This window comes from Monodon monoceros, unplaced genomic scaffold (genome assembly GCF_005190385.1).
Source record: "Monodon monoceros isolate NGI ecotype Baffin Bay Population unplaced genomic scaffold, NGI_Narwhal_1 Super_Scaffold_12, whole genome shotgun sequence".
Lineage (NCBI taxonomy): Eukaryota > Metazoa > Chordata > Mammalia > Artiodactyla > Monodontidae > Monodon > Monodon monoceros.
In genome coordinates, this window is record NW_021703768.1 from 82,209,464 (window position 1) to 82,231,567 (window position 22,104).

Below are 22,104 nucleotides of genomic sequence, written 5' to 3' on the forward strand. Positions count from 1 at the left end.
TACCAAAATGTTCATTGGAGCTCTACTTACAATAGCCCGGAGATGGAAACAACCTAAGTGTCCATCATCAGATGAATGGAAAAAGAAGATATGGCACATATATACAATGAAATATTACTCAGCCATAAAAAGAAACAAAATTGAGCTATTTGTAATGAGGTGGATAGACCTAGAGTCTGTTATACAGAGCGAAGTAAGTCAGAAAGAGAAAGACAAATACCGTATGCTAACACATACATATGGAATTTAAGGAAAAAAGTATGTCATGAAGAACCTAGGGGTAAGACAGGAATAAAGACACAGACCTACTAGAGAATGGACTTGAGGATATGGGGGGGGGAAGGGTAAGCTGTGACAAAGCGCGAAAGAGGCATGGACATATATACACTGCCAAACATAAGGTAGATAGCTAGTGGGAAGCAGCCGCATAGCACAGGGAGATCAGCTCGGTGCTTTGTGACCGCCTGGAGGGGTGGGATAGGGAGGGTGGGAGGGAGGGAGACACAAGAGGGAAGAGATATGGGAACATATGTATATGTATAACTGATTCACTTTGTTATAAAGCAGAAACTAACACACCATGGTAAAGCAATTATACTCCAATAAAGATGTAAAAAAAAAAATAAATAAAATGGAATATTCATTACTGACAAAAAAAAATTATCTGTAATATGTATTAAGTCCTTGTACTGTGCACATTTGTAAGTAGAGTATGTTTAGTAAAAAAGTTGATTTATAAAAGTTTATTTTAAAAAAGTATATAATAGACCCAGTTATCTGGTATTTATCATTCTTTTTGTTTTTACTTGTTTTTCTGAGTTAAATTTAAAATAAATGTGATATATATTAATAAAATAGTGTTTTAGAATATTTTATTTCCATAAAATTCTTTATGCATTAACACCTAACTAAATGTTCATATGCAGATGCATATGTAAGTCCATTAGATTCACAAATGTCATTGCTTCTTTTGAGCTGGTGTGATATTTGTGTTTAATATTTCTTTTTTGGGTATCAGCAGCTGCATCATCAACCATTAAAATTACTGGCTTAAGATAACAATAATTCACTATTTCTCATGATTCTGAGGATTTCCTTGGATGATTCCTCTGCTATTTTTCCTGCATTTATCAAAGGGTCAGCTGGGCTGGACAAGATTTCTGATGTTCTCACTCACTTGTCTGGCAATTGTTGCCGGTTATCAGATAGTGAGCGTTGGTTCTCCTCCATGTGGCCTGTCATGATCCAGTAGTCTAGCCAGTCTCCTTACATAATACTCAGGGCAGCATTCCAAGAGATCGAAAACAGAAGCTACAAGTCATCTTAAGGCCTAGGCCAGAAAGTATGACTTCACTTCTGCCACTTTGTATTAGAGTAAGTCAGAAGACCATTCCAGATTCAAGGGGAGTTTAGATAGACTCCACTTCTTGATAGGACTGTGGCAAAGTCACGTTGGAAAGGATCATTAGGGGAATTTTTTCACTCATATTTGAAAACAATCTACCATTACATGTATTTTGAAATATGTTACTGGAGAAAATTGTATGAACCTTTTAAAAACAGAAACAGAAAGAAAGATTGCTATAGTTAAAAGAGTTATGAGTTGAATTGGTTAATGTAAACAAAATAAAACAAAAATATAAGTAGCTGACCCAAACTGGAATTCATACAAACTGTAAGTCTGTATGCAAGAAGTTCCCAACATATTGCTATATCGGAACAAGTACAGAATGGTGTAAACAAATAGATGACATAATTTTGGTAGAGTGATGGAAATTTCTCATCTGGGATAGTATAAAATGAATTTTGCAAAATTTCAACTGTCTTAATATGTGAATTTATTGACTTGTGGCAAAAAATCTAACAGCGGTACAAATTTCAGGCAGTTTCAATCAGGACTTCTGTGTCTTTTTTTCCTAATTATTTCAGTTTTCCCTCTTGTATATATTAATTTTAACATGAGATTGGCTTCCCTTATGGTCACAAAAGGATACTCATAACAATCAGAACTGTATGGTTCTTGTATACATTTGGTGAGCATCTTAATCAACTTGGGCTAGTATAATAAAATACCATAGACTAGGTAGCTTAAACAACAGACATTTATTTATCACAATTCTGGAGTTTGGGAAGCCCGGACCAAGGTGCTGGCAGAATAGGTTCTTGAAAGAGCCCTCTTTCTGGACTGCAGATGGCAGCCACCTCACTGTGTGTTCACATAATTTTCTTTGTGTGCATCTAGAAAAAGAGAGTTCTCCTATCTCTTCCCTTTATAAGAGCACCAGATCTTATCATAATGGCACTATGCGCATGACCTCATCTAAACCTAATTGCCTCCCAAAGGCCCCACCTCCAAATCCCATCATATTGGGGATTAGACTGACAACAAAATTAAACTTTACAAATATCATGAAGCTCAGATGCAGAATTTTAAAATATCCATAATTTTTCTATTCCACAATTATATTTACTATAATACTTACATAAATACACACGTTTACTATAAAATTAGTTTTCTTTTCTTGTTTTTCCTTTCTTGAGCCAATCTACTTAAGCGTAAAACAAAGGGAAAAAGTTGGTCACAGAGACAATTTTATCTTTAGCGTTAATAAATAAAACATTTAAAAATTTTACTGCAATACTTGGTAACTCATATTGAGCTTAACTTCCTTTAGTTATCTCCTATTATTTATGTTGAATTATAATGCACTTACTGACTTTAGTCTTTACCTACTCATTATTGCAGGTCCAATGTCAGTGTCTCAACTGTGATAGGTTGAGATATATGTTAGACAGTTGATGATTAATCTATTCACAGGTGACCAAATTATTGGGAACTGATTCAGGATGAACCAATCTCAAAAAATAGTAATATAAAAGAAAAAATGAAATGCCTAATTTGGCATTTTAATGAAAGACTTTTAAAAAATATAAGCAATGGACATGTTCTCTTTTCCAATGATCAGTCCATTCTCTCCGCATAGGACAATCTCTATGGGGTTTGCTTCCTTTAGTGGATATTTGTTACATCATTTCTGTGAAGGCTGAAATCATTTTGCTATTCATGCCAATGTTTTGAATCCTTGAAAACACGCTACCATTTCTTAGTCCATTATAAGAGTAACCAATCTCATTTTCCAGATCCATAAGTGAGTCCTTACCTAGGTTTGGACAATAATTTTAACATTTTTCATCCCTTATAATAATATTTATGGAGTGCCTATAATGTGACAAGCAGTATCTTATGATGCTGGGAATACAATTATATAATAAGACAGAAAAGGCCACTGATCTCATGAAGAATACACTGTAGTAGAATACATGTGCATTTTACTTTTCCCCCTTACCCCCAGCTCTAGCCATGGGGTTCAAGGATGGGCAAGTGATTCAAGCTAGACAAATGAAATGAAGCCCTGGGATTTCTGATAGAAATATGGGAAAACAAAATGACCTCAGCCACTCCATTCAGTGTTTAAATGACCGAATGTAAGCTAGTGTTCTTGCTGCCACATAGTATGAGGCTGCCTAAATGGAACCAATTATAGTCAACCGGATCCAGCTGTTCCTGAAGCCTATCACTCAGATTTTCTGTTATGAGACATTGTTTCTCTCCTTTTTTTTTTTTAAACCCCAAAATAGTTTGATCTTAATTTCTTTTACCTGCAACTGACAATGTGGTGAACAAAGAAACAGAACAAAGGATTTAGTGAGGTAATCTCAATGTAGAGTGACACCAGGATACAACCACCAAATGCCCTCAGTTAAAGTCTTATTTGCTACAAAGGCCCATACACTTTCTCTCCTCTGCACAGTACTGGAAGCACTGACACAGACTCTTTTATGCTTCTTTCCCTGATCAAACCCTTTTAATTTCTCAATAACTTAATCTTCATTCAGATATGTGAATTATATAACATTAAATTTAAAGTTACTTAAAGTCTTGTATTCTAATGTGACCCTGTAATTTATGCTCTAGTCCACACTACTTATTTCTTAGTTTAACTCTCATAAAATCAATCTTGTACATTTATTCCTAGAGTTTTTAGGCCCTTCCAAGGGATAGCATTTCCTATAGCCTTATACAAACTTAGCCCCTTTTTTGACTTGACTTAGAGATTCCTGTATAAAGGAATGTTTAAAAGAAATGAGCATAAATTCACACGTGGAGATATCAAGAAGCATCAAGAGACCGATCCCTAGTGAAGAGTATCTAGGGGATATGTAAAAAGTTGGAATAAACAGTAAGAAATCTTAAGAGATTTTTTTTTTAATTGGCTATGGTAGGAGGAAAAAAAAAACTTTTCCATTTCATATACACATTTCAGAACAGTATTCTACCAAAGGTTATTTTCTTTCTTTTTTGGGTCATGAAAATATATTCCTCCAACTGGAAATGGTAAGGTAGATATTTTCGAATTCAATTACTAGGTTAGGTGGGTTATGTTTATATATATATGTTTATATATATAAATGTTAGACAGTTGATTAGACAGTCTAACATTAGACAGTAAGATAATTTCTCTTTACTTTTATACAGTGACTATATTCACTGGTCTGAGGGGAAAAAGTATTTAACGGCATGAAGAATGAACAGAATTTTATTATACAGAGTGTAGAATTTAATTATATTGGAAATAGGGATAATTTAATTATCAGGCTCTCATTATTGACTTTAATTAAAATGTGAAAATTAAAATACTATATATCATTAGTAGAGAAAAATGAACTAAAATTGTTAAAATTAACTTTCCTGAATTAATATAGCCTTCCAAAGAAAAGTGAACTCTGGTTGTTTACTTATTCTATAGTAATATGGCTAGTAAAGAGTGATATGCAGAGTGATCTTTCTCTTGAATGTACAAAATTGAGTATTGGAAGGTCCATATTTTGCTGATATAGTATTATATATATATATATCAGTATTGAAATATGCATGTGAATAAATTTTTTTAGAAAATCCCAAATTGAACTATGTTAATGGTCTAGTGGTCTTTTTCAAAACAAGTTTGTATGGGCAGATTTTCATTTTGATTTGCTTTACACACACTCAAAAACAAGCATGTTAACACTTTTGCAAATACTTCTAGTATCTAGAGAATATTTCAGCACTTCTTTTTGGTAATCATTTGAGAAATAGATCCACATCAAAAAAATTCTCATGACATTTATAGTGAAAATGATTTTGTCTTTTGTTAGAATTTATCTTATCTTGACTAATTTCCTCTTTATTTTAATAGTCTAACTCAAATCACTGGAACATCATCACTTGATGAAGTGTAGGAATAAGTATCTCTGCTTAGAACTTAGTTTATAATTTGATTTGAAAAGAAGCTTATTTTTGCTAAACTTTATTTCTATCCTTTTCCATTCCTCTACCTTGTTTGTCACATTTATTTTCTTCTATTTTTATATTTCCTCATAATATTTGGTTTGAAAATTCAAGCCCCTACGTGAAATTGACGGAATGAATTCACATATTTATGCTTATTTCCTCCCAATGTCAACACAAATAAAAATAAAGGGACACTTTAAAGCATGAATCTGAAGGACAGAAAACAGGGGAGTTGATAAAAGTAAATATTGGATAATAGATAGCAGAAAAGTAACTGCTATTAACTAGGGATGGTAAAACAAAGGGTCAATTTCCTAGGAGACAACATAAAATTTTGAGGGCAGCCTTGTAATTCTAAAAGAATGAAATTAAAGGAAAGTGTGTGTTAAATGCTCAATCCCCCCTTCTACCACAGCTAACAAAATCCTGGCTGTCTGACATATTATCTAGGCAGGAAATGTGTGGATTCTTCCATGTGGGCTCTGACCACTATAAAAAGGACCACTGACATTAAAAGTTCCCCATCAATTGGTCTGTTCAAATAAGCATATGATTCTCTGCACAACCTCTCATGCAGCCCTCCAGTGTGCACAGAGAATTTAAGACTTTTGAGTACCATGATCTTAAATATGAGCACAAATCCAAGATCACCAAACATCTGAGGAAAACCTCTAATACTGACAGAGAACAAAACAAACAGTAAAAATGTAAAACTTGGAGGGATCATAGACTACACAGGGAGAAACAAAACAAAACAAACAAAACCCTGAAAAACCTATTAGACATTTGCCCAGGAAGGTTTAAAAAAGATACTGTGTCCATTAAACACGAACTAGATATTACGGGAAAAAAGGACAATCTGAGAATATGAAATATATTTTGTAAATTAATATGAAAAAAATAACTCAAAAGGAAGGTTGAGGAAGTCCTCAGAAAATAAATAGAATGAGGAAAAGGAAAATAATAGAGAAAACAGTACTAAAAGAATTATTCGACAAGTCAGATATCCTACTCATGTGGATTTGAAAGAACAGACCAAATGGAAAGGAAGAATTATTCACAGAAATATTCAAAAAAGTTTTCCAGATTTGAAGGACATGCATTTCTAGATTGAAAGGATCCATTTAATCCATCACAATGTGTGAAAATACACCCATATCAAGTCATGACACTGACATTCCTGAACACTGAAGAATATCCTAAAAATTCCAGCAAAAGTGGCGAGGGAAAAATCACATATATAGTAGTCCTCTCTGGTTGCGATTCTTTTCTCTGTGGTTTCAGTTACTCAGGGTCAACGACAGTTTGAAAATATTAAATGGAAAAGTCCAGAAATGATTCCTAGGTTTTAAATTGTGCCGCTGTTCTGAGTACCGTGATGAAATCTCGCGCTGTCTTGCTCCCGCCCGCCTGTTAGTCGCTCAGCCGCCATCTTGCTTACCAGATCTACTGTCGAGGTATCGCTGTGGCAGCGGGGTGTTCAGGTAACTCTTATTTGACTTAAAAATGGCCCCAAAGTGCAAGAGTAGTGATGCTGGCAATTCAGATTTGCCAAAGAGAAGCCGTAAAGTGCTTCCTTTAAGTGAAAAGTGAAAGTTCTTGACTTAATAAAGAGAGAAAAAGCATGTGCTGAGGTTGCTAAGATCTATGGTAAGAATGAATGTTCTGTTCCTGAAATTGTGAAGAAGGAAAAAGAAATTCATGCTAGTTTTACTGTCACACCTCAAGCTGCAAAAGTCATGGCTAGTGTGTTATAAGTGTTTACTTAAGATAGAAAAGGCATTACATTTGTACAATAAGGTATTTTGAGAGAGAGAGACTATTCACATAACTTTTATTGCAGTATGTTACTATAATTGTTCTGTTTTATAATGAGTTATTCCTGTTAATCTCTTCCTGTGCCTAATTTATAAATTAAACTTTATCATAGGTATGTGTGTATAGGAAAAACAGTATGTATAGGGTTCGGTACTATCTGAGGTTTCCGACATCCACTGGGGGTCTTGGAGCATATCCCCCGTCATGAGTTGGGGGACTAATGCACATTACTTTGAACTTTTCAACCACATATCTGGAACACAGAGGACTTGTGTTCCGTGGTTATCGTGTTTTACTAAGAAATTTTTGTCTTCCCCAAGGTTAGACATATTTTTTCCTGTGTTTCCTTCTAGAAGTTTTATTATGTTAGATTGTACATTTAAACTAATCTTTTTCAAGTTGATGTTTGCATATAGTATGAGGTAAATTCTTACAAGGTTTCGTTTTTCATGCTGTGTTTGATCTTCTGTCAGATAATCCATCCATTTTCTTTAAGGAATATATCCATTTTGTTTATGTTTTTTACTTGATTTGCATAAAGTTGTTCATAATATTCCTTTGTTATTCTGACCAGATTGTTCTATATCCTCACCAGAAATTGGTATTGTCACGGTTTTTTTGTGATTTTTTTTTTTTTAACTTCTAAGCCTTCTATTAGGGTTATAGTGGTATCTCACTGTTGTTTTAATTTGTAATCCCCTAATAATGAATATTTTAGCATATTTTCATATGATTATTTACTGTCTGTATATCTTGTTTGGTGAGGAGCCTATTATATCTTGTTTGGTGAGGAGCCAAACAAGAAATCTTTCGCCCATTTTTTAAGTAGATTGTTTTCTTATTGTTGAGCTTTCAATATTTTTTCTACGTATGTATTTTGGCCATACGTTCTTTATCATATACATGTTTTCCAAATATTTTCTCTCATTCTGTGGCTTTCATTTTATTAACAGTGTCTATTACTGAGCAGAAGTTTTTAATTTTAATAAAGTCCAACTCATTATTTTTTTCCCTCATGGATCATACTTTTGATATTGTATTTATAAATGCATTGCCAAACCTAAGATCACCTAGATTTTCTCCAACACTTCTACTGGCAAAAACAGAGCAGGTTAAGAAAGCTATTCACCTGGAAACATGGGTCATTTCTTTCAGAAAATGAAGGATCACTCCGAGGTTAAATCTGGGAACCTTGAAGAACAATTGCCTGGCCACAGAACTGGGTCTGAATTAAAAGAATTGGTGACTGGTTGCTTTTCAGAATCCTTGTGGAGCAGTAACTACTATACTGTATACCTCCTATTATCTGCCATTTTGAGTGGAAATAGCTATTTTGTTGTCTTTGTTACTGGCTCAGCACTATGTTTTGGGTTTCTAGAAGGCGTTTATTTGCCTGTTAAGTTTACTCGTCATTAGGGCAAGAGAATCTGTACTTGAGGAGCTTCATTTGTATACCTAGACCTGATTTAAATGATGAAATCACAGGCTTCAAGCCTGAGCTGATGCCATAATGGGTTGCTGCTTTGGGGATATTGGAAAGAAGGTAAATGAAACATGAATCATTAGGGGCTGTATCTCAGCCTACAGCAGACTGTTGGTTTGTTGACCCCTAGGAGACATGCTTCAGGGTCTACACACAATGGTTTAAACTATCCCTTTGATTATGGCCTGGCCCTGTGACTTGTTTAACAAATGGGAAGTAGCAAATACAACACTGTATCCGTTTCTAAATTAAGACTTAAGAAAGAAGGTCTGGGAGCTTCTGCTTTTGCTTGCTGTGGGAAACCAGCCAACATGTAATAAGTATAATCCACTTGGGAATGCTATGCTGTGAAAAGCTTATTTACCCAAATTGATAATCCTTATGCAAAAGAACTGAAACCCAGACCAAGTCCCTGGTGAGGTCTCACCCATCAGCCAGAACCAATCTGCCAACCATATGAGTAAATTCATTTTGTGGGTGGATCTTTCAGCTCTATCTGAGGCACCCCTGTTACTGCCAAGTGGAGGAGAGACAAGATATCTCCATATAACCCTGAGAAATTTGCATAATCATGAGCAAACAAATAAAATGGTTGTGTTAAGCCACTGAGCGTTGGGATAGTTTATAACACAGCCTGAAATAATCAAAACACTATTTTTAATTCTTTTGCTGTTCTATGTCCGTTTATCCATTTGGTGGCTTGTAGAAAAAATTTCAGACTAGGTATTTCTCACTAAAACATCACAAACAAATGAACATCCTATTCCTATCACTATTTATTATTAACATATTATCTTACTCTGACACACACATACACACTAATGTAGATAAAGATATGTATAAATATATTTTTGACAATTAACTATCTAATATTTAAAAAATAAAATTATTTGTTGATTCAGTAGCAAATATGTAGTGATAAAGTTAGGATGCTACCGTGTGATTTTTTAAGAAATAAGAAATGACATTCAGAAGAAGATAGAAGTGACAAACATAATCAGTTTTGCTACTTAACAGTCAACACTTATATTTATGCATGGTGATTTGTTGGGAATAATTTGTCACCAGTATTTTCCAAAACAAAGCATCACATTACAGATTCATAGAGTTGACTCTCTGAGAGTCCTCATACATATCTATGCTTTTTTGAAGAACTGTATATAACATTCTCACCCTCTGCCAACCCAAGCAATTAAAACCCTCAATAATCTCATTATGTAGAAGCTTACTGACTGTTAATTTAAAATGATCTTACAGATTATTAATAGGTATTTTGGTACCTATTTATCATATATAATAAAAATTATTTGTGATTTTGGCTATACTTTTTCATGGCAAGACATTGAAATGAAGAAGTTGATTCTGTTATCTTTTCTATTTGCTCAATTCCTATCTTAAATTATTATCTTAAATTATTAATTATTGGATTCTTTAGGTTCATTAGGTTATGAAATGATAGAATCATTTACCTAAATTCAATGCATATGGTAAATATTAGTTGAAAATATCTTTGTAGAATACAATGGGAAAAATATATTCTCCTATGTAAATAATGAATCCATGGGTAATGTCTCATTTAAACTACAGTTCTAGATATCTCAGAAGCAAATATTTTTGGACCTTTTCTATGGTAATATAGACAATTCTATTAACTTCGCTCAACAAATCTCTGCCTAAATCTGTTCCCCAATATGCTATTTTGTAATTTTCTTTACACATCAGAAAGTGCACATCTCATAAATATACAAATTAGCAAACTTTTAAAAAGAGAAAAGAGCTATGTAGCCACCAATGAGATTAAGGACAAGAATGCACGCTACTCCACGCATGGCACAGGGAGACCAGCTCAGTGCTCTGTGACCACCTAGAGCGGTGGGGTAGGGAGGGTGGGAGGGAGATGCAAGAGGGAGGGGATATGGGGATATATGTATACGTATAGCTGATTCACTTTGTTATACAGCAGAAACTAACACAACAGTGTAAAGCAATTATACTCCAACAAAGATGATGTTAAAAAAAAGAATACAGGCTACTCCAATCACCTGTTATGCCCCCTTCTTAACATTACAACCCCCCCTGAAACATCTACGAAAAGAAATCACTGTCTTAATTTCTAACGCCCTTATGGGCTGTAAAGTGTACCAAAGTAGAATCATCAATAAAGTATTCTTTTCTCTCATGTTTCTTTAACTTAACATTATGTTTGTGAGATTCATCCGTATTGTTTTATATAGTTATAATGTATTCCTTTCCATTGCTGCATAGCATTCCATTTTGTGAATACACCAAAATGTGTTTTCCTTTCTATTGTCAAAAGATATGGATATTTTATATTTCAGTGCTTATTAATAGTGCTGCTATTAGTAATCTGATATATGATATTTTGTGATAATAAGCATGCTTTCTTCTTGGCATATACCAGGGTATGAAATAGCTAGTTCTACAATATGTTACTTCTACAGTGTAGTTTTCTTTATGGTAAATTTTGGTATTTGGTAGGGTAAATTCTCCAAATCTGTTGTCCTTCCTCAAGACTGCCTTGACAGTTTTTTGTCTTTAACATTTCCATTTACTTGTCAATTTCCATGAAAAAATATGCTGAGATCTAGATTAGAATTGCATTGTATCTAAAGATCAATTTTGAGAGTGTTGATATGATAATATTACTAAATCTTCCAATTTATAAATTGGTATGTTCCTCCATTTATTTAGTTCTTCTCTAATTTTTCTCAATGATATTTTGTAGTTTTTAAGTATAAACATCTTACAACTTTTTGCTATACTTATGCAGAGGAATACAATGTTTTAAATATTATTGCACATGGTATTTTATATCAATTTTATTTTTCTATACATATATGGAAATAAATTAATGAATAATTCACCAACCATGCTAGATTAATCCTTAATTTTAATATTGTACAGATACTTTTGTATTTACTGTGTTTAAAATCTCAAATAACAAGAGCTTTATCTCTTTTCCAAAATACCTCTTTTTTATTTCCCTTGTCTTGGATTTTTTTATATCCCAAAGAATTATAGTCTCTTTTACTCTAAGCTGTAAGACCTTCTTTGATTTAGCTCTCCCATTATTATGTGGTATTTCAATAAATTTGATTTCAGTTTACTCTGTCAAAAACCACATGCACAAGTCTGGTCTCTATGTCTGATGCAGCCCAACTCCAGCAAATTTCAGAACCCAGCCCAGGGGGAAAAAAGTGCTCAAAGTCTGAAAGTTCTTAACACACAAGCTATGGATGGAGGATTGGAGTGAACTTACCCACCTCCTCCAGAGGCGGTGAGAAAGCGACTCAAGGGGCTCTGCAGTAGACCTTCCCCAAAGAGGGAATTTACGGCAGTCTTATTTCCCAGAAGTTACCTGGATCTTCGGATGAGCTGTTCCTTCTGTTCAGTAGATAAAATTCTGCACATATGAGGACGGGAGAAAGGGCCACTGTCCATGGAAAGAGAAAGCAAGACCTTCAAAGGAGATGTGCTGCACACATGGTCTGCTGAGCTTCTACAATCCTGCACAGCCCTCTTCTCCTCCATGCACAGTGGTTGACCTTGCCCAACAATGCCCTGCATCCTTGTCAGGCAGGAAGGCTTAACACATTTCAAGCCGTGTGGCTGACAGGGTCTTGGTGCTCTGGCCAGGTGTCAGGCCTGAGACTCTGAGGTGGGAGAGCCACGTTCAGGACATTGGACTACCAGAGACCTCCTGGCCACCATAATATCAATCAGCAAGAGCTCTCTGAGAGATCACCATCTCAATGCTAAGACCCAGCTCAACTCAATGACCAGCAAACTCAAGTGCTGGACACTCCATGCCAGACAACTAGCAACACAAGAACACAACCCAACCTATTAGCAGAGAGGCTGCCTAAAATCATACTAAGTCCACAGACACCCTAAAACACACCACGGGACATGGTCCTGCCCACCAGAAAGACAAAATGCAGCCTCATCCACCAAAACACAGGCGCCAGTCCCCTCCATCAGGAAGCCCACAAAAGCCACTGAACCAACCTTACTAAGGGGCAGACACCAAAAACAATGGGAACTATGAACCTGCAGCCTGCAAAAAGAAGACCCCAATCACAGTAAGTTAAGCAAAATGAGAACACAGGGAAATATGCAGCAGACGAAGAAGCAAGGTAAAAACCCACCAGACCTAACAAATGAAGAGGAAACAGGCAGTCTACCTGGAGAGAATTCAGAGTAATGACAGTAAAGATGATCCAAAATCGTGGAAAGAGAAAGGAGAAAATACAAGAAATGTTTAACAAGGACCAAGAAGAACTAAACAGCAAACAAACAATGATGAACAACACAAAAATGAAATTTAAAATTCTCTAGAAGGAATCAATAGCAGAATAACTGAGGCAGAAGAATGGATAAGTGACCTGGAAGATAAAATAGTGGAAATAACTACTACAGAGCAGAATAAAGAAAAAAGATTGAAAAGAATTGAGGACAGTCTCAGAGAACTCTGGGACAACATTAAATGCACCAACATTTGAATTACAGTGGTCCCAGAAGGAGAAGAGAAAAAGAAAGGGACTGAGAAAATATTTGAATAGATGATCATTGAAAACTTCCCTAATATGGAAAAGGAAATAGTCAATCAAGTCCAGGAAGCACAGAGAGTCCCACAGAGGATAAATTGAAGGAGAACCATGGCAAGACACATATTAATCAAACTATCAAGAATTAAATACAAAGAAAAAATATTAAAAGCAGCAAGGGAAAAGCAACAAATAACATACAAGGGAAACCCCATAAGGTGAACAGCTGATCTTTCATCAGAAACTCTGCAAGCCAGAATGGAGTGGCAGGACATATTTAAAGTGATGAAAGGGAAAAACCTACAACCAACATTACTCTACCCAGCAAGTATCTCATTAAGATTCGACAGAGAAATTAAAACCTTTACAGACAAGCAAAAGCTAAGAGAAAACAGCACCACAAAACCAGCTTTACCACAAATGCTAAAGGAACTTCTCTAGGCAAGAAACACAAGAGAAGGAAATCACCAACAATAACAAATCCAAAACAATTAAGAAAATGGTAATAGGAACATACATATCGATAATTACCTTAAATGTAAATGGATTAAATGCTCCAACCAAAAGCCACAGACGGGCTGAATGCATACAAAAACAAGACCAGTATATATTCTGTCTACAAGAAACCCACTTCAGACCTAGGGACACATACAGACTGAAGTGAGGGGGTGGAAAAAGATATTCCATGCAAATGGAAATCAAAAGAAAGCTGAAGTAGCAATTCTCATATCAGATAAAATAGACTTTGAAATAAAGACTATTACAAGAGACAAAGAAGGACACTACATAATGATCAAGGGATCAATCCAAGAAGAAGACACAATTGTAAATATTTATGCACCCAACATAGAGGCACCTCAATACATAAGGCAAATGCTAACAGCCATAAATGGGGAAATTGACAGTAACACAATCATAGTAGTGGACTTTAACACCCCACTTTCACAAACGGACAGATCAAACAAATGAAAATATATAAGGAAACACAAGCTTTAAATGATACCTTAAACAAGATGGACTTAATTGATATTTATAGGATATTCCATCCAAAAGCAACACAATACATTTTCTTCTCAAGTGCTCACGGAACATTCTCCAGGATAGATCATATCTTGGGTCACAAAGCAAACCTTGGTAAATTTAAGAAAATTGAAATCGTATCAAGTATCTTTTCCAAACAGAATGCTATGAGACTAGACATCAATTACAGGAAAAGAACTGTAAAAAATACAAACATAGGGAGGCTAAACAATATGCTACTAAATAACCAAGAGATCATTGAAGAAATCAAAGAGGAAATCAAAAAATACCTAGAAACAAATGACAGTGTAAACACGATGGCCCAAAACCTATGGGATGCAGCAAAAGCAGTTCTAAGAGGGAACTATATAGCAATACAATCCTACCTCAAGAAACAAGAAAAATCTCAAATAAACAATTTAACTTTATACCTAAAGGAACTAGAGAAAGAAGAAGAAACAAAACCCAAAATTAGTAGAAGGAAAGAAATCATAAAGATCAGAGCAGAAATAAATGAAATAGAAACAAAGAAAACAATAACAAAGATCAATAAAACTAAGAGCTGGTTCTTTGAGAAGATAAACAAAATTGATAAACCATTACCCAGACTCATCAAGAAAAAAAGGGGGAAGACTGAAATCAACAGAATTAGAAATGAAAAAGAAGTAAAAACTGACTCTGCAGAAATACAAAGGATCATGAGAGATTACTACAAGCAACTATATGCCAATAACATGGACAAACTGGAAGAAATGGACAAATTTTTAGAAAAGCACAATCTTCCGAGACTGAACCATGAAAAAATAGAAAATAGAACAACACCAATCACAAGCACTGAAATTGAACTGTGATTAAAAATCTTCCAATAGGGGCTTCCCTGGTGGCACAGTGACTGACAGTCTGCCTGCCGATGCAGGGGACACGGGTATGTGTCCCTGTCTGGGAAGATCCCACATGCCGCACAGTGGCTGGGCCCGTGAGCCATGGCCACTGAGCCTGCGCGTCCGGAGCCGGTGCTCCGCAACGGGAGAGGCCACAACAGTGTGAGGCCCGCATACTGCAAAAAAAAAAAAAAAAAAAATCTTCCAACAAACAAAAGCCCAGGACCAGATGGCTTCACAGGCGAATTCTATCAAATATTTAGAGAAGAGCTAACATCCATCCTTCTCAAACTCTTCCAAAATATAGTTGAGGGAGGAACACTCCCAAACTCATCCTATGAGGCCACCATCACCCTGATACCAAAACCAGACAAAGATATTCCAAAAATAAACTCAAAATGGATTAAACTCAAAATGTATGGTCACCTTATCTTTGATAAAGGAGGCAAGAATATACAATGGAGAAAAGACAGCCTCTTCAATAAGTGGCGCTGGGAAAACTGGACAGCTACATGTAAAAGAATGAAATTAGAACACTCCCTAACACCATACACAAAAATAAAGTCAAAATGGATTAAAGACCTAAGTGTAAGACCAGACACTATAAAATTCTTAGAGGAAAACATAGGCAGAACACTCTATGACATAAATCACAGCAAGATCCTTTTTGACCCACCTCCTAGAGAAATGGAAATAAGAACAAAAATAAACAAATGTGACCTAGTGAAACTTAAAAGCTTTTGCACAGCAAAGGAAACCATAAACAAGACAAAAACACAACCCTCAGAATGGGAGAAAATATTTCCAGATGAAGCAACTGGCAAAGGATTAATCTCCAAAATATACAAGCAGCTCATGTAGCTCAATATCAAAAAAACAAACAGTCCAAAAATGGGCAGAAGACCTACATAGACATTTCTCCAAAGAAGATATACAGATTGCCAACAAACACGTGAAAGGATGCTCAAGATCACTAATAACTAGAGAAATGCAAATCAAAACTACAATGAGAGGTATCACCTCACAGCCGTCAGAATCGCCATCATCAAAAAATCTACAAACAGTAAATGCTGGAGAGGGTGTGGAGAAAAGTGAACCCTTTTGCACTGTTGGTGGGAATGTAAATTGATACAGCCACTATGGAGATCAGTATGGAGGTTCCTAAAAAACTAAAAATAGAACTACCATATGACCCAGCAATCCCACTACTGGGCATATACCCTGAGAAAACTCTAATTCAAAAAGAGTCATGTACCACAATGTCATTGCAGCACTATTTACAATATCCAGGACATGGACGCAACCTAAGTGTCCATCGGCAAATGAATGGATAAAGAAGATGTGGCACATATATACAATGGAATATTACTCAGCCATAAAAAGAAACAAAATTAAGTTATTTGTAGTGAGGTGGGTGGACATAGAGTGTGTCATACAGAGTGAAGTAAGTCAGAAAGAGAAAAACAAATACCGTATGCTAATACATATATATGGAATCTAAAAAAAAAAAAAAAAACGACACAGACATAGAGAATGAACTTGAGGTTACAGGGAGGGGGGAGGGTAAGCTGGGACAAAGTGAGAGAGTGGCATTGACATATATACACTATCAAATGTAAATAGCTAGTGGCATGCAGCTGCATAGCACAGGGAGATTAGCTACATGCTTTGTGTCCACCTAGAGGGGTGGGATAGGGAGGGAGGGAGGGAGACACAGAGGGAGGGGATATGGGGATATATGTATACATATAGCTGATTCACTTTGTTATACTGCAGAAACTAACACAACATTGTAAAGCAATTTTACTCCAATAAAGATGTTAAGAAAAATCTACAAACATAAATGCTGGAGAGGGTGTGGAGAAAAGTGAACCCTTTTGCACTGTTGGTGGGAATGTAAATTGATACAGCCATTATGGAGATCAGTATGGAGGTTCCTAAAAAACTAAAAATAGAACTATCATATGACCCAGAAACCCCACTACTGGGCATATATCCTGAGAAAACCATAATTCAAAAAGAGTCATGTACCACAATGTTAATTGCAGCTCTATTTATAATAGCCAGACATGGAAGCAACCTAAGTGTCCATCGACAGATGAATGGATAAAGAAGATATGGCACATATATACAATGGAATATTACTCAACCATAAAAAGAAACGAAACTGAGTTATTTGTAGTGAGGTGGACAGACCTAGAGTCTGTCATACAGAGTGAAGTAAGTCAGAAAGAGAAAAAGAAATACTAACATATATATATATATATATGGAATCTAAAAAAATATATATGGTAACATATATATATGGAATCTAAAAAAAGAAATGGTTCTGATGAACCTAGGCGCAGGACAGGAATAAAGACACACACATAGAGAATGGACTTGAGGACACAGGGAGGGGGAAGGATAAGCTGGGACGAAATGAGAGAGTAGCATTGACATATATACAGTACCAAATGTAAAACAGATAGCTAGTGGGAAACAGCTGCATAGCACGGGGAGATCAGCTTGGTGTTTTGTGACCACCTAGAGGGTTGGGTTAGGGAGGGTGGGAGAGAGACGCAAGAGGGAGGAGATATAGGGATATATGTATATGTATAGCTGATTCACTTTGTTATACAGCAGCAACAAACACAACAATGTAAAGCAATTATACTCCAGTAAAGATGTTTTAAAAAAACAAAACACATGCACAATTTTCTTCTATAATCTCTCTCTCTCTCTCTATCTCTCTCTGCACCCTACTCCAACCTTCCTGTATGTAATTATAGGTACTTTGGGCATATAGACTTCCAGTTCTCTTTCTAGAGTCTCTTTGAAGAGCTTAAAGAATTGACTAGTTAGCAAAATAATACTTTCAGAGGTTTTAACAATAAGGTTAAAGCATTCACTTAACTTTTTTGTTCTGAGGCTTTCTCGTAATAGCCGTACAGTGGATTTCATCTTTGTCCCAAAGCTGTCTTTGTGACAAGTTTAATTTGATGAGAAGCATTTTCATGTCTTTAATGTTGACATTTCAGGAACTAATAAACTTTCTATTTTACATTAATTATGTTTGCAGACTGAACTCATTTTACTTTATACATCAGATAATAAGTCAACCTCCAACCAATATTTGGCCTCAAAACTTACTTGTCCTACTAAATGCATTTTTATTTTATGCATTTTTATTCCCTCCAATTTGTTACAGGTGGTATTTTTACCAAATGTTTCACCACTATCATATGTATGCACCAGCAAATGTAAGTAACCATTCTGCAGTTTCTCACAACAGTTTCCTTATACTTCCCACCCAGTTGTAAAGCTATTTTTTTTTTTTTTTGGTTTATTGAAGTACCTCATTTCTAGGTGCCAAATCTTGTTTTAGAAATTTGTTGCTCTAAAAATAGGCTATAAAATAAACAACTTCAAGTATCACAATGATAAAACAAGTATTTATATTTCATTCACAGGTCTGCAGAAGGCTAGGAGGTCAGTCAATCAAGACAAACCAGCTAGGATTCTATGCTTTAGGCTATGTATTGATTGGACTTGGCTTAGTGCTGAAGATTAGGGTTTAGAACTGCTCCATTAGAATTTTTGTAGCTCAATAATAAAAAGAAAACTATCTTAATTAAAAATGAGCAAAATTATGAATACACAGTTAACCAAAAATTATATATAAATGGTAAACAGGCATGTGAAAAGATGCTAATCATTGTTGGTCATCAAGAAAAGACAAACTGAAATCACAATGGGATAACCACTACACTCTACAATGGGTAAAATTTTAAAAAAATTATTATTTAGTGTTAGTGGAATTCTCCAATATTTCTGGCAAAAATATAAAAATGGACAAGTACTTTAGGAAATGGTTTGGCAGTTTCTTATTGCTAAATATGCAGTTACTATTTAAACTAGAAGTTCTGTGATATGTGTTCTAGGGCTTGCTCACACTGGCCTCATGAGTGCTTTCCAGGCATATCTCTTCTTGACTCTGCCTTTAAGGTGTAATGTTTGTAGTGTGAAATCATTCATGGTGAGAATATTTACACTGTGGCAGTCAGCAAAGACTACAATCAAAGTTTTCTCCTTCGACATCCAGAAAGCTGGCTGTTAAACATTTACATCATGCCTCTACAGCAATTCCACTCTTAGGTATTTGCACAAGAAATTAAAACATATATCCACAAATATTGTACACAAATAATATAGCAGCATTACTAATAATATGAAACATGTAAAGAATGCCCATCAAGGATTTCCCTGGTGGCGCAGTGGCTAAAAATCCGCCTGCCAATGCAGGGGACACGGGTTCGAGCTCTGCTCTGGGAGAATCCCACATGCTGCAGAGCAACTAAGCCTGTATGCCACAACTACTGAGCCTGCACTCTAGAGCCCATGAGCCACAACTACTGAGCCCATGTGTCACAACTAGTGAAGCCTGCACACCAAGAGCCTGTGCTGCACAACAAGAGAAGCCACCGTAATGAGAAGACCATGCACCGCAACAAAGAGTAGCCCCTGCTTGCCACAGCTAGAGAAAGTCTGCATGCAGCAATGAAGACACAGTGCAGCCAAAAATAAGCAAATAAAATAAATAAATTAAAAAAAAAGAATGTCGATTAAGACATCTATCAAGAGGTAATGTCCATTAAGAGGTAAATGGATAAACAAAATGTGGCATAATGTTCTGCAATAATAAATGGCATAGAATAATGATGTAGAATGTAGCAGTAATAAACAATGGTTGCAGGTACATGCAACAACATAGATGAATCTAAAATCATTATCCAAATTAGACAATCCAGACATTTGGACTATATACTATATATGTCCACTTACATGACATTCTAGAAAAGATAAAATTATAAAAATATAAACAAGAGCAGTAGTTGCTAAGGGCCAGGGCTTGGGGGAAAGCACTGACTGAAAAGTGTTCCCCCAACTTTTTGCGGTGAATGAAATGTTCTAGCTTGATTTTAATGAAGTTTATATGCCTATGTACACTTTATTAAAGCTCATAAAACTCTACTCTTCAAATGGTGTATTTTGATACAAGTAGATTATATTTAGATTAAGAAAATATTTTAAAAATTTAGCACAGTCTAATCTTGGGAATCTAAACAATGAATTTATACTGCATACCTGATAGAATTATAATTTATGTACAAGTGGATAAATGGTAAACAGGGGAAATTATCTAGGCAATTTACAATAAAGAATTACAGAAATAAAATAAACTTTTAAAAAGTGTAATTAAAATGTTAAATGGTCCCTGAAAATATAATCATTTCTGCCTGTGTTTATTTATATATGGAAAAGATTTTAGTTCTATGAATATATACAAATGGCCTCTAGATTTGATTTACACCAAAGCATGACTCTGTAATTTAGGAAAAAATTTTACTGTTAAAAATTTTTTTTAAAAAAGCCCTGCATGTTAAAAGGGAATTAATTTGAGAAATAACACTTTTTTCTTTATGTGAAAATAGGTCCAGTGTCACAAAATCATAGAAGGCTCAGTCAGTATTTGTAGAATAAATCATGTACTTAATATGAACTCCTAAAAAGTATTCCTAGATTCACATTCTCCTTATTAAATATGAAAGATCATGTAAAAAATCAATACTGGACATAAAATGTTTCCATTAATATATTTGTGAAAGCAGTTCTTATGCTTCACAGTTCAAGAGATGCAATAGGCATAAAGAAACTCCCCAAACCATGGTGGAATTTGCTTTCAGTCCATTATCAAATTATCAGCTGTATACAATCATTATTACATAATCAGCATAATGATGTTTACTTACTTTCCCAACATGACTATTAAGAATCTAAGTATTCAGTAAAATGATTTTTTTCCTTTAGAAATACATAAGTATTAGTTACAAAACTGTTGATGTTACAGTCCTTTTAAAAAGTTACATTACTAGAAGTGTTATCAGAATCTCAGGTTAGTGATCCAATTCTTATACAGAGTTTGATATAGTCTAAAATAAAAATGAAATAAAAATATAATAATCATCCCAGAAAAATCTACTCTAACAGTTTCTCTTAGTTCATGGTCCTTCTTGTACTGCAGTAGATACCCAAATTCCATTGGTTTTAATATAACCATTTAATTTGGCTATTTAAATTTGTATACACTAATCTTTAAATTGATAAGAACTACAAATTTGAAAGAAAATGTGAAAAGCCTCCTTCTTATAGATGGGAAAGTGGGCAATACACAATGGAATTACCAAACCAAAATCGAATTAGGGTAAAACTTATTAAGTAAACTAAAGTTGATATCATTTTTATCCTGAATAGCATTGCAAAGTCTGGTTACATTTTTTAATGTAAACATTTCTATTAACATATTACATACACAAAACAAGTTAAATATTTTAAATATACAATTTGTTGAATATCCACAAAGTCAACATACCCATGTAACTAAAATCCAGATCAAGAAACAGTACATTACCAAAACATGAGAAGCCCTCTCCTGGCTTCTTAGTCACTACCTGGCTTACCCTTCCAAGGGCAACCATTGTCCTGAATTCTAACACCATATATTAGTTTTGCTTACTGTTAAACTTTATATAAAAGAAATCATTCAGTATGTACTTACTTGTGTCTGGCTTATTTTATTAACTGATATATTTGCCATGTGTATTTGTAGTTTGTTCATTCTCATTGCTGAAGAGTATTAAGCTGTATGGCTACACTACCATTCTACTGTAATGATGTTTAGGTTATTTTTAGTTTACACACTCTGAGAATAATGTTGCTATAAGGATTACTGTACAAACCTTTTGGTAAAAATGAATATGTTTATATAAGTGGAATAGATGTTCTTAGTATTACACATATTTATTTTTAGTAGTGTCAAGAAATTTTCCAAAATGTTTGCATGATTTTTATTCCCACTAGCAATGTACAAGGGCTTGAGCTGTTCTACACTGGGTATGGCCTGTCTTTTTCAATTTAGCCGTGCTGGTAGATGTCTAGTGGCTCTTACTGTGGCTTTATTTT